General features: G+C 42.8%; 1 protein-coding gene across 5 annotated transcripts in view; it reads left to right on the forward strand.

Moving 5' to 3' along the window:
* The window catches only part of PLD5 (phospholipase D family member 5), a 423,318-nt gene that overhangs the window by 279,605 nt on the left and 129,413 nt on the right, over positions 1-14,300 (forward strand). The gene's annotated exons all lie outside the window — the stretch shown is intronic.

Consider the following 14,300-nt stretch of genomic DNA (forward strand, 5'->3'; position numbering starts at 1 on the left):
GAATGGGAGGGGGAACCACCGGGTTGGCTTGAGTCAACAGGGAACATTGCTCGACCCGGTCTCAGCCTGGCACCGGGGCCCGGCCCCCCACATGTCCCCCTATTGTTTGTAATTGCAACATGTGCATCCTGGCCTGGTATGTGGTAAAGGCAGTAAGACCCCATCTCCAGAAATAACACAGCAAGACAAGTATAACAGATATTACGGAAACAATTCCAATAAAGATCCAAAAGGAATGCTGAAGAATATTAAATGGATTAAACCCATTAAGTTGGTGCAGTGTGGTTTCAGCGAGATATCCAGGGTTAGGGAAACTGAGTGAGCTACTTGCAACAGCATTTATCTCTTCTTGTAGCTGTAAGAGGTCTAAGCTAGTGTTAGCATCATACCAAACCCCTTGTAAATGACGCACTTGTCCCCATGTCACATTGGTATACTCTAAAGGGGTAACACAGATATGCTTATATGCATCATGACAAATTAAAGAAAGTCTGGTACGCAAAACAGCAAACTGATCACCAAGATACATTAATGCTTCTTGTAGTGCCTCTAATTGGGCTTCCAATTTACGGTCTATTCGTTCTTGAGTGGCAAACACCTTGGATACATGATGAGCCAATTCATTTACATGGGATGCCGTTTGGGCACTTTCACGTAAGGATATTACAGATACAGTTGCAGAGGCAATTACAGTCACTGCTGCTATGAGTCCAGCAATTAAGAGTCCAAGAAACCGTTTGGTCCTGCATAGCCGTTTACTGATTTCTAAGGCCAATTGCATCCCATAATTAGGATACCAAGGTCCTGTAACATTTACTGGCAACATCCAATAGGGAGGTTGTAAGACCAGATAAACCTTCATTCCACTTCTAAAGGGTCCATCTACTGGTAGACAATTGGTCAAAACACAAGCAGGACACGTCAGCCGGTATAACTGATGACCATCTTCTTTCACTGGAGTAATGGTCCCATCTCCAACAATCAGATAGTAGGGTGGAGGAACACAGGCACGCAATTGCAGAACTGGAGAAACATAATATTCTGGAAAACTAAAGCCGTCATTAGTATATATTTTATCAAAGGTAGCATATAATTTCCAAAGATCAGAACGAATTCTTCCTTCAGGGGAGTGCAAAATGGTTTGTGGGATAATCTTGTGGTGTACCTGTACCTCGTTAGGAGGTGGACCCATATCTCTTAAAGGAGCCACTAACGGTCTCCTTGTTTCCCTTTGCACTTCCAAAATAGCCATAGGTGTTTCTTGAAGGAATGAATGCCAGGCCTTTCGGGACTAATCTGTAATGGTATAGTTTATGCCTTTAGGAGTCATCCTCAATGAAGAGGATTGGGCACATTTACCCCAAGGTGAGTCCCCGGTAAGGCCTTGACCAACTGAGGGACATATAGGAAGATTCTGAGGGGGATCACGCGGTCCAAAAAACATCCATTCTCCTAATAATTCTCTCTTTTGCCAATAAGCGGCAACGGAGCGGGGTACCCATTCAGAAGGACGCTTGTCATTTTGCCACATAGCATAAGTAATAGACCGCCCTACTGGTTTCGTACCCAAACACCCATAAGCAAGTTTGTACGGCGTAGACTCCCTTTGCAGGCAGATGGGTACTCCTGCAGAGAGCGCTGTCCAATTTATAGAGGCCGACACAGTGGGCAGAAACCCTGCATCTTCCCCTCCCATAAAGGTGAGATTGGTGTATACTTTGGGTGTGGGGTCTCTCCATGTTACAGGTTGTACTGTAGGAGGACCTACCATGTATGCCCAATAGAGGGCAGACTCCCCGGTTGTAGTGAGAAAGCACAGGCATGCCAAGAAGACATGTGTGGCCGTTACCTCTCTACCTGAGGCCATCACTACATCAGTGGCCTGGGTCAGCAGGTTCTTTATCTGTCCCCAGGTGGGTGTACCCGCCTTATGACTCCGCCGTTGTCGCTTCTGGGGGGGGCTCCGTCGCTGTCAATTTGGCCATTTTTCGGCGCAACCGTAATGTCTCTGAGGAGCCGAAGCGGGACCCAGCGTGGCGCTTCCTCATCCGGTGGAAAAACACAAGCATACCCTCGCCCTTTTCGAAGGACTGGGTCTGGGCCTCGCCAAATGCCTTCCGGCATACCTTTCCATCTTGCCATCAAGAGAGGTTCTTGATTCCTTCCCCAGCGACGCTCTGCGGCGGTCATCCCTGCCTCATTGACATTTAAAAAATTTAAAACATACAACACAAGAGTGAGATGTACATGTGGGGAATACTTTATCTTTCCCTTTAATATCTCCCCTTCTTTAAGTTTTTGCAGATATTGTTTTAGAGTCAGATGAGCTCGCTCAACAATAGCCTGTCCTGTGGAATTATAAGCAATGCCAGTTGTATGCTCAATTCGGAGTCGGCGGCAAAATTCTGCAAAAGATTTAGAAGTATAAGCACTACCATTGTCAGTTTTTATTTTATGAGGTTTGCCCATTGCTACAAAGGCAGAAAATAGGTGATTTTGAACATCAACAAATGCTTCTCCTGAGTGGGCTGAAGCATGTATATAGCCTGAGCAAGTATCTACGACACATGTATATATTGCAATTTCCCAAAAGGTAAATATTGGGTGACGTCCATTTGCCACAAGTCATTGGGCCGAAGACCTCGGGGATTAATGGCATAGACTGGCTGTGGGAAGAATTGCGGACAGATGCCGCACTGTTTAACAATTTGGCCGCTTCATGAGATATTTTGAATTCTCGTCGAAGGACTGCCGTATTCTGATGAAAATTATCATGACTCCTTTTGGCTGTTTCCAAAGGAGTGGTAATGGGCAGAGCTTGCAATAAATGGGTTGCCGCATCGGCTATCTGATTCCCAGCAACTAGGGGACCAGGCAGATCGGTGTGAGCTCGGATGTGGGAAATATAAATTGGACTGTGCCTTGAATTAAGAAGTTTTTGTATAGCATGAAATAGATGATAAAGTTCCTCATCTGCTGTCAGTATAAAGGCAGTGGGAAGTTGCAACACGGCTTTGACAACGTATTGACTGTCAGAATAGACATTTATAGATTCCGGGTAAGTTTTTAGGGCTACCTGTACAGCATAAAGCTCGGCCCTTTGGACAGATTTAGTCGTATAATTTAAAGTGGTCAAATTTTTATGTTGGGAAGTGACATAATACACTGCAATTTTACCCTCTTTACTAGCATCCACAAAAATGGAAGCAGCATCTTCAATCGGCTGACAAACAATAGGATTATAGGGCAAAATATCTATAAGATTGAAACCTTGTATTAAAGAATCAGAAGGTAAATGAAATTTAATTTGACCTGTAAAATTAGCCAAGGCAAGTTGCCATTTGATGGATTGAGCAAAAGCAGCGTCCACCAGCTTCTGTGTCAGAAAGGCACATGCAATACATTCTGGATCGTGTCCAAAGAGCTGAACAGCTCGGAATCTTCCTCTAATGACGAGAAGACAAACCATAGATAGTAAAGGATTAATGACATGCAGAGAGTGTAAGGCTAAATGTAGCCATTCAAGTGGACCATGAGATTGCCACAGAATTGCAAAGGGGATGACCTGAGGTTTTAATATTGTTAGATACAAAGGCTGAGAAGGGTCAATTCTAGTGACTTGGGCCTGCTGAATGGCCTGTTCTATATGTCTCATAGCTTCTTTAGCTTCTTGAGTGAGACTTCGCGGGGATGCCGGAGAACTATCTCCTTTTAGAATATTAAACAAAGGCAGTAATTGTTCTGTGGTGACCCCTAGTGTGTTTCTAATCCAGTTTATATCTCCTAATAATTTCTGAAAATCATTTAGAGTAGTCAAATGTCCGGTTCTAATTGATACTTTCTGAGGTCGGACAGTTGATTTGGAGATGAGATACCCTAGGTATTCAAAAGGTGCTTCCCTTTGAACTTTCTCAGGGGCAACAATCAAATTATATGCTTTAAGGCATCTTTGAAGAGAAATAAAAGCCTCCTGTAATAATTCCTCAGTTTCAGCAGCCAAAAGTAACTCGTCCACATAATGGATGCAATATACATGGGGAAAACTCTGTCTAAAAGGGGTAATGGCTCTGGCCACAAATTCTTGACATAAAGTCGAACTGTTAGCCATGCCTTGCGGTAAGACCTTCCACTGATACCGCTTAGCAGGTTCCTGTAAGTTAGTGGAAGGCAGGGAGAATGCAAAATGTTCTCCGTCGCCAGGGGCTAACGGAATGGTAAAAAAACCAATCTTTTAAGTCCAAAACTAGTAATTGATATTGTAAAGGAATGGCCGATGGGGAAGGGAGGCCAGGTTGCAAAGCCCCCATGGGCTTCATGACAGCATTAATTGCTCTCAAATCTTGCAGCAACCTCCATTTATTTGACTTTTTTCTAATCACAAAGATTGGAGTGTTCCAGGGACTGGTGGAGGGAACTAAATGACCTAATTGCAGTTGTTCCTCTATGAGGTGAAAAGCAGCCTCCCTCTTAACAGTAGGTAAGGGCCATTGGTCAACCCACACTGGAGTGGAAGTCATCCACTGGAGAGGCATAGCGTGGGGAGTTTCCAATGGCCCTAGGAAAAACCCAATCCGAAATGGTCTCTTTTGGGCTCGGGGACATACGGCTCAGGATTCCCTGCAACTCCTTCCCTAAGTCTTTCCCCTCAATATAGCCCATTTCCTTCATAAGGTGCATAGCAAGATTAGTCTGTTTTTGAATCGGGACTGCCTTAGTCTCCAGAGTCAAATTCATTGCAGTTCATATGTCCCTGCCCCAGAGGTTAAGATCTATATTCAAAACAAAAGGCTGAAAAGTTCCAGTCATACCATCAGGGAGTCTCTAATGTAAATAATCAGAGCTTTGCAACGGAGCAGAGGCATAACCGACACCTTTAATTGGAATATTAGTCACTTGAGTAGGCCATGTGACAGGCCAATTTTTTTTTTGAGCAATAACTGAGACATCTGCACCTGTATCCACTAGTCCCTCAAAAGGGACTCCTTGGATATGCAATGTAAGCATGGGCTTTTCTACAGAGATCACTTTAGCCCAATAAAGATCTGTGGAGCCGAACCCTTGATTTCCCCGATAAGGTTTAACAGCCTTATTATTGGAGGATATCCGGGTATCAAGATCAATTGTGCTATGGGAGTCTTGGGCTCAAGCACCAAAGTTCCCATAGTTAAGCTGGCCAAAATTTTTATTTCTCCAGTGTAATCTTCATCAATAACTCCAGGATAGATCACCAATCCCTTAAGAGTCCAGCTGGATCTTCCCAATAATAACCCCCAAGTATTCCTGGGTAGAGGCCCCCATATCCCTGTGGGGATGGCTTTAGGGGGCTGTCCTCCTTCTAGGTAAACAGACTGATCTGGGGTAAGATCTAGTCCTGCACTGGCGGGGGTACCGTGGTGTAGTTGGCTAATACCTGGGAGGTCTCCAGTGTTGGACACAATGGGTGAGAAGGCGCCTGTGGGAACATGGCCGCAATTGTTTGAGGGGCCTGCGGCTGGCCCCGCTTCCAGTTTCCCTGAAGAGGTTGGCCATTAGAATCAGTTTTAGAGCGGCATTCATTGACCCAGTGATACCCCCGTCTACATCTGGGACAAATAATTGCCGGCTTATTATTAATGTTAGGGCCACTTGGCAAACCGGGGGTGGTTGGAATTATTTCTCTACTACGACATTGGGCCTTCATATGGCCCTTTGGGCCACATTTGAAACACACTATTCCACCCAACTTGCTTGGATTAGTTCTTACGTTTTTACCCTGAAGCTGGGCATGCACCTGTAAGGGGTCCATTCCCTTTAAGGCGGCTGCCAAGGTAATGCCCTGAATATAAGATGGTCCCGTCTCAGCACATAGCCTGATATCATCCTCCAAGGTACCCTGGTTTTTCCAAGGATGAATGGCTGCCTGACATGCAGAATTAGCATGTTTATAAGCTAGTTGTTTCACAATAATGGTACCTGCCTCCCCATCCGTAACGATACGACTGACTGCAGTCAAAAGGCACCCAACGAAATCCTGGTACTTCTCATCTGGCCCTTGTCTAATTTTAGGCAATTCCTCAGTTCTGCCACCTGTGGAGGAGAGTTTTTTCCAAGCTGTAATGGCACAGGTATTAATTTGATTATACGCAACTTCAGGATAATTCAGCTGGAGGCCCACATCATAATATTGTCCTGTACCTGTGAGCATGTGAAAATCCACTGGTATGTTAGTTCTTTTATTATACATAGCCTGGTTTTCAGCATTCTCTGCAAATTCTGCTTTCCACAAGAGGTTATCTCCCACACTCAAACAAGCCTGAGCAATGACCTTCCAATCTCCTGGGCATAACACCTCCCTGCTCAAATTATCAAGCACAGACAGGGTAAAGGGAGCTGTTGGACCATACTAGGCTGTAGAGGATTTTGATACAGAGTCCGCTGCAAAGGAGTAGTTCCCATAACGGGGTAAGGTTCAGTGGACTGTTGATTCTGAGTAATAGGGAAAGCCAGCCGAGGTAAGCCTCTATCTGGTGCCTGAAAAGAAGGTCGTTTTAAAGGTACCTTCTGGACCAGAGGGGCCAAGAAGGCAGGCTTCCTCTGATCTTCCAAATACGGCCCATCATCTCCCTGATCCCCAAAAGGAGAGTCATCATTATTTTCTGGATCTTGCACAGATAACTGTTCTAGGAGGGGGAGAGGAGGTAAAGGTGAAGGCGCCCGTGACTGTCCCGAAAGGGCATTGAAAGTAGTTTCTGGAGGGACAGGAGCATCTGAAGTCACTAAGGGTTGGGCTGCTTCCGAGCTAAGAGAAACTATTTCAATAGAATCCTGCGGATCAAGGACCTCCTTAATACAGGTCCAAGTAGACCACAAAGTCCCTGGAACTGCAGCCCCACGAATCTTCATTTGATTTTTAAGTTCCTGACCAACTCGCTGCCAATCCTTTAAATCGACTGTACCCCCATCTGGAAACCATGGGCAATAATCATGCCCTATGTCAAAAAATTCCCTAAGGGCTGACTGAGAAACCTTAATTCCCTCCTCCTTCATAAGAGCCTGCAAGGCAGTTACGAAATATCCCTGTTCCGTAGGCTGTTTCTGTCCCATAGTTTTACTCCCGTCGTCTGTGCTGCTGGCACAGTTCCCCTACCTGAATGAGACGCCGCGCGGTCCGCTTTCGCTTTCCGTCTTGTTGTCCCAGGTCCCTGTTCGGGCGCCACTTGTCGCGACCGGCGCGACAAACCCCGAGGTCAGGGTCCTGAGGGTAGGGGAATGCAAGAAAAAAAGAGAGAAGAGAAAGTTTGGGAACAGGAGGATCCCCTGGGCTGATGGCCCAAGTGACGGCTTTATTGTTGCTGTACACAATCTTTCATAATATAAGACTCTTATGGATCAGGTCATTCTAAGAATAATCAGGTTTCACATAATCGCTGCCAACCAAAACATTTAGTTCTGTGTTTCTTGTGCATTTTCTAGACGGGTCACAAGACCTTGTTGATAAGATTGCTAGCAAAACACAATTCCCATGTTTGTGTTTATCTGACTCGGGGTAGAAAAAGGGAGGTAGCATTACTGCCAACACCTGCAGACCACAGGCTTCAGGAATTAGCTTTCTCAGCCTTGACAAGGCTTTCGTATGCCCTTGAAAGTGGGGGAATGGGAGGGGGAACCACCGGGTTGGCTTGAGTCAACGGGGAACGTTGCTCGACCCGGTCTCAGCCTGGCACCGGGGCCCGGCCCCCCCACAATACCCAAGAAATAACTCTGAGGACTGAGTGAACAAATTGCCCAACTAGAGGGAAGTTATGAGTGGCAGAAACATGATTGAGGGGAGAAAAGAATCACCAGTGCTGCAGAGGAAGGAGCTCTGACCACAGAGAGAGGAGAGAGAGAGAGAGAGAGAGAGGACAAGAATGAGCAGCGCACAGGGGACTGCACAAGAAAAACACTTCCCCAAAACCATTAACAGGAAAAATGAGAGGGACTTATTATCACAAGCTTTTACAAGTAGCAGAGCTCAAAGTCTGAAGTTTAGAAGTCTGTACCATGGCCGGGTGGAGGCTGATGGGCATAGTGGTGCTCCTGTGGAGGAGGGCAGAGGCCTGGGAGCAGAGAACATGGTCTGAGAATCCCCTGGGTAGCACTGGGAGAGGCAGTGCCCAGTGCATTTGGGAGAGGTGGCACTGCCTCTCAGGTGACAGAAGAGCTGACTAGTGGGCACCATTGAGATGCCCCACTCATTAGCATAGGGGCAGAGACACCATCTAAAGGCAGCTAACCTGGATGCCAGCTTAAACTCCAAGCCCCTGCATGTTCATGTGACTGCCCTTCTGGGACAAACTGGCACCAACCATGGCAGAGGGAGGCCCTCCTCAGAGGTCAGTGCGCATCTGTGCCATGCCAGATCCTTAAAATTTGGAGTTTTGAAACCCAGCTGGCATTCCTGAGATAAAAAAAAAAAAACAAAAACAAAAAAAAAAAAAACAAACAGGAGCACTCCACCACTGGGTGGTCAGAAGGCTCCGACACAGGGTGAAGGTGGCAATCTGAGTGATGCCTGGGACACATGAGGTGAGATCGTTCACTCTGCTGTGAAGGCTTTCTGAATAGCAGTGGGCAGGAACTTCCTTCTCCAGGGGATAGAGAGCCAGCTGATACTGTCCCCCGCCGCTATCGGTATGGATAGACTTTAGTGAGCAGCGCAGTGCCCGCAGTGGAGGCTTGAGCCATGTACACCAAGCCCTGCCTCCTTGCACTCTGCAGGTGCTTTTTTCATAGGGCAAGTGTGCCTGAGAAGCAGAGCAATGGGACCAGCACAGACCCCCCTGCACCCCTCAAGTCTCCTGACCAGAGAGTGCTGCAAAGCTTCAATTCTAGTGGAAACTGGACCCAGCCTCTTTTAACAAGCAGACCAGAACACACCTAGTTAAAATTCGCCACGCACTGGAAAGGTCCAAACGCTCCCCACTGCAGGCAAGGTGAAACTCTGCAGGGGACTGACCCGAGAGGAAAAGCGGCCAAAACACAGCAGCAGAGTGCACACTGCATACACCAAAAACACTTCCTGAAGCGCCAGGCCCTGGTCAGTATATGACCTCTTCTTAAAATAGCCATTACTCTCAGGAGCAAGAAATATAACAGGCTTTCCTAACACACAGGAGACAGAGACTTAGACAAAATGCCAGGATGGAGGAATTCATCCCAAAACAAAGAACAAGAAAAGGTCATGGGGCAGGGATCTAACTGAAACAGATGTAAGTAATATGCCTGAGTCAGAATTGAAAACAACAATCATAAGGATACTAGCTGAGCTAAAGAAAAGGATAAAAGACGCCAGGAAGTCCATTACTGCAGAGATAAAACACCTAAAATCTAGGGGCGCCTGGGTGGCGTAGTCGGTTAAGCGCCCAACTTCAGCCAGGTCACGATCTCGCGGTCCGTGAGTTCGAGCCCCGCGTCAGGCTCTGGGCTGATGGCTCGGAGCCTGGAGCCTGTTTCTGATTCTGTGTCTCCCTCTCTCTCTGCCCCTCCCCCGTTCATGCTCTGTCTCTCTCTGTCCCAAAAATAAATAAACGTTGAAAAAAAAATTTTTTTTAATAAAAAAAAACAAAAAAAAACAAAAAAAAAAACCACCTAAAATCTAGGTAGGCTGAAATAAAAATGGCTGTAACTGAGACGCAAAACTGATTGGATGTAATGACCACAAGGATGGAAGAGTCAGAGGAATGAATGAATAATATAGAAGGTAAAATTATGGAAAATAATGAAGCTGAAAAGAAGAGGGAAAGGAAAATATTGGATAACAAATATAGACATAGGGAACTCAGTGACTCCATAAAATGTAATAGCATTAGTATCATGGGAATCCAGAAGAAGAGAGGGGGAAAAAGGGACAGAAGGCTTATTTGACCAAATTATAACTGAAAATATTCCTGATCTGTGAAAGGAAACAGATATCCAATTCCAGGAGGCACAGAGAATTCCCATCAAAATCAACAAAAGCAGGCCAACACTGAGACATATTGTAGTAAAACTTGCAAAATACAGACACAGTGAGAAAATCCTGAAAGCAGCAAGGGGAAAAAAATTCCTAACCTACAAAGGAAGACAAATATAAGGTTAGCAACAGATTCATCCATAGAAACTTGGCAGGCCAGAAGGGAGTGGTATGATGCATTCAGTGTACTGAATGGGAAAAAGTATGCAGCCAAGAATACTTTATCCAGCAAGGCTGTCCTTCAGAATAGAAGAAGAGATCGTTTGCCAGGCAAACAAAAACTTAAAGGAATTTGTAATTACTAAACCAGCCCTGCAAGAAATATTAAAGGGGAATGTTTGAGTGAGAAAGTAACCAAAAGGGACAAAGACTAGAAAGGAATTGAGAAAATCTCCAGAAACACTGACTTTGCAGGTAATAAGATGACACTAAATTCATATCTATCAATAATTGCTCTAAATGTAAATAGTCTAAATGCTCCAATAAAAAGACATATGGTACCAGAATGGATAATAAAAAACAAGGCCCATCTTTATTCTGCCAACAAGAAACTCAATTTAGACCTAAAGACACCTACAGACTGAAAATAAGGGGATAGAGAACCATTTATCATGCTAATGGATGTTAAAAGAAAGCTGGAGTAGCCATACTTACATCAGACAAACTAGATTTTAAACCAAAGACTGTAACAAAAGATGAAGAAGGGCACTATATCATAATTAAGGGGTCTATTCAAGAAGATCTAACAATTTGTGCCCCCAGCCTGGAACACCCAAATACATAAATCAAATTAATCACAAACATAGAGAAACTCATTGATAATAATACAATAATACTAGGGGACTTTAACACTGCACTTATAGCAATGGACAGATGATCTAAGCAGAAAGGAATCAATAAGGAAACAGAGACTTTGAATGACACACTGGAGCAGATGGACTTAACAGATATACTCAGAACATTTCATGCTGAAGCAGCAGAATACACATTCTTCTCGAGTGCACATGGTACATTCTGTAGAATAGATCACATACTGGATCACAAATCAAGCCTCAAAAAATACAAAAAGATTGAGATCATACTGTGCATATTTTCTGACCACAATGCTATGAAACTTGAAGTCAACCACAAGAAAAAATTTGTAAAGGCCACAAATACATGGAGGTTAAAGAACATCCTACTAAAGACGGAGTGGCTTAAGCAGCAAATCAAAGAAGAAATTTAAAAAATACATGGAAGCAAATGAAAATGAAAACTTGACAGTCCAAAACCTATGTGATACAGCAAAAATGGTCATAAGAGGGAAGTATATAGCAATACAGAGCTACCTCAAAAGCAAGAAAAGTCTCAAATACCCAACTTAATCTTATACCTAAAGGAGTTAGAAAAGGAATAGCAAAAAAAAGCCTAAAGCCAGCAGAAGGGAAATAATAAATATTAGAGCAGAAATAAATGATATAGAAACAAACTGAAAAAAAAAAACAGTAAAACAGATCAATGAAACTAGAAGCTCGTTCTTTGAAAGAATTAATACAATTGATAACCCCAGCCAGACTTATCAAAAAGATAAGAGGAAGGACCCAAATAAATAAAATCACAAATGAAAGAGGAGTAATCATAACCAACACACATAAATACAAACAATTGTAAGAGAATACTATGAAAAATTATATGTGAAAAAATTGGACAATCTAGAAGAATGGATAAATTCCTAGAAACATATAAACTACCAAAACTGAAATAGGAAGATGTAGAAAATTTGAACAGACCCATAACCAGTGAAGAGATTGAATTAGTAATCAAAATCCCTCAACAAACAAAAGTCCAGGGGGAAATGACTTCCCGGGGGCATTTCTACCAAATTAAAGAGCGTTAATACCTATTATTTTTAAACTGTTCCCAAAAATAGAAATGGAAGGAAATTTTCCAAACTCATTCTATGAGGCCAGCATTACCCTGATACCCAAACCAGATAAATACACTACTAGAAATAAGAATTACAGACCAATATCCCTGATGAACATAGATGCAAAAATTCTCGAGATATTAGCAAATCAAATCCAACAGTACATTCAAATAATTATTCACCACGACCAAGTGGGATTTATTCCAGGACTTCCGGGTTGGTTCAATATTTGCAAATCAAATGCAATACACTGCATTAATAAGGGCTAAGAACCATATGATCCTGTCAATTGAAGCACGAAAAGCACTTGACAAAGTACAGCATCCATTTTTTATAAGAATCCTCAACTATGTAGGGATACATGGAACATATCTCAACATCATAAAGGCCATATGTGAAAGACCCACAGCTAATGTCATCCTCAATGGGGAAAAATAGAGAATGTTTCCTCTGTGGTTTGGAACAAGAGAGGGATGTCCACTCTCACCCCTGTTATTTAACATAGTACTAGAAGTCCTAGTCTCAGCAATCAGACAACAAAAAGAAAGAAATGGCATCCAAATCAGCAAGGAAGAAGTCACCTTTTTGCTATTTGTAGATGACATGATACTCTATGTAGAAAACCTGAAAGACACCACCAAAAAATTGCTAGAAATAATATATGAATGCAACAAAGTCTCAGGATATAAAATCAACGTACAGAAATCTGTTGCATTTCTATATACCAATAATCAAGCACCAGAAAGAGAAATCAAGGAATCAGTCCCATTTACAATTACATTAAAAACCATAAGATACCTAGTAATAAACCTAACCAAAGAGGTAAAAGATATGTACTCTGAAAACTACAGAACACTTAAGAAAGAAATTGAAGACACAAAGAAATGGAAAAACATTCCATGCTCATGGATAGGAAGAACAAACGTTGTTAAAATGTCTGTACTACTCAAAGCAGTCTATACTTTCAGTGCAATCCCTATCAAAATACTACCAGCATTTTTCACAGAGCTAGAACAAACTATCCTAAAACTTGGATGGAACCACAAAAGACTTTGAATAGACAAAGCAAGACTGAAAAAGAAAAACAAAGCTGGCAGCGTCACAATTCGAGACTTCAAGCCATATTACAAAGCTGTAGTCATCAAGACAGTATGGTACTGGCACAAAAACAGACACATAGACCAATGGAACAGAATGGAAAACCCAGAAATAGACCCACAGCTATATGTTCAACTCATTTTCAAGAAAGCAGGAGAGAATAACCAATGGAAAAAAGACAGTCTCTTCAACAAATGGTGTTGGGAAAACGGACAGCAACATGCAGAAGAATGAAACCGGACCACTTCCTTATACTATATACAAAAATAAATCCAAAATGGATGAAAGACCTAAATGTGAGGTAGGAAACCATCAAAACCTTAGAGAAGAACATAGATAACAACCTCTTTGACCTTGGCTCTAGCAACTTATTACTAGACACATCTCTGAAGGCTAGGGAAATAAAAGCAAAAATGAACCATTGAGATTTTACCAAGATAACTTCTGCACAGTGAAGGAAACAGTCAACAAAACTAAAAGGCAATCTATGACATGAGAGAAGATATTTGCAAATGACTTAATCTGATAAAGGGTTAGTATCCAAAATCTATCAAGAACTTATCAAACAACACCCCCAAAACAAATAATGCAGTTAAGAAATGGGCACAAGACATGAATGAATAGACATTTTTCCAAAGAAGACATCCAAATGGCTAATAGGCATGTGGAAAGATGCTCAGCATCACTCATAATCTGAGAAATACAAATAAAAAACCATGATGAGATACCACATCACACCTGGCAGAGTGGCTAACATTAACATCACAGGAAACAACAGATTTCAGTGAGGATGTGTAAAAAGGGGAGCCCCCTTACATTACTGGTGGGGATACAAACTGGTGCAGCCGCTCTGGAAAACAGTATGGAATTTCCTCAAAAAGTTAAAAATAGAACTGCCCTATGACCCAGCAATTGCACTACTAGGTATTTACCCAAAGGATACAAAAATGCTGATGCAAAGTGGCACATGTACCCTGATGTTTATAGCAGCATTATCAACAGTAGCCAGATTATAGAAAAAAACAAGTGTCCATCGACTGATGAACTGGTAAAGAAGATGTGTGTGTGTGTGTGTGTGTGTGTATAAATTTGAAGTAAAAAAGTATATAAGTGTGTGTGTGTGTATAATACACATAAATACATACACACACAATGGAATATTACTCAGCCATCAAAAAGAATAAAATCTTGCCATTTGCAATGATGCGGATGGAGCTAGAGTATATTACGCCAAGTGAAATCTGCCAGAGAAAGACAAATACCAAATGATTGCAATTATGTGTGCAATTATGTGTGGAATTCAAGAAACAAAACAGATAAACA

The sequence above is a fragment of the Felis catus genome, chromosome F1 (genome assembly GCF_018350175.1).
Source record: "Felis catus isolate Fca126 chromosome F1, F.catus_Fca126_mat1.0, whole genome shotgun sequence".
Classification (NCBI taxonomy): domain Eukaryota; kingdom Metazoa; phylum Chordata; class Mammalia; order Carnivora; family Felidae; genus Felis; species Felis catus.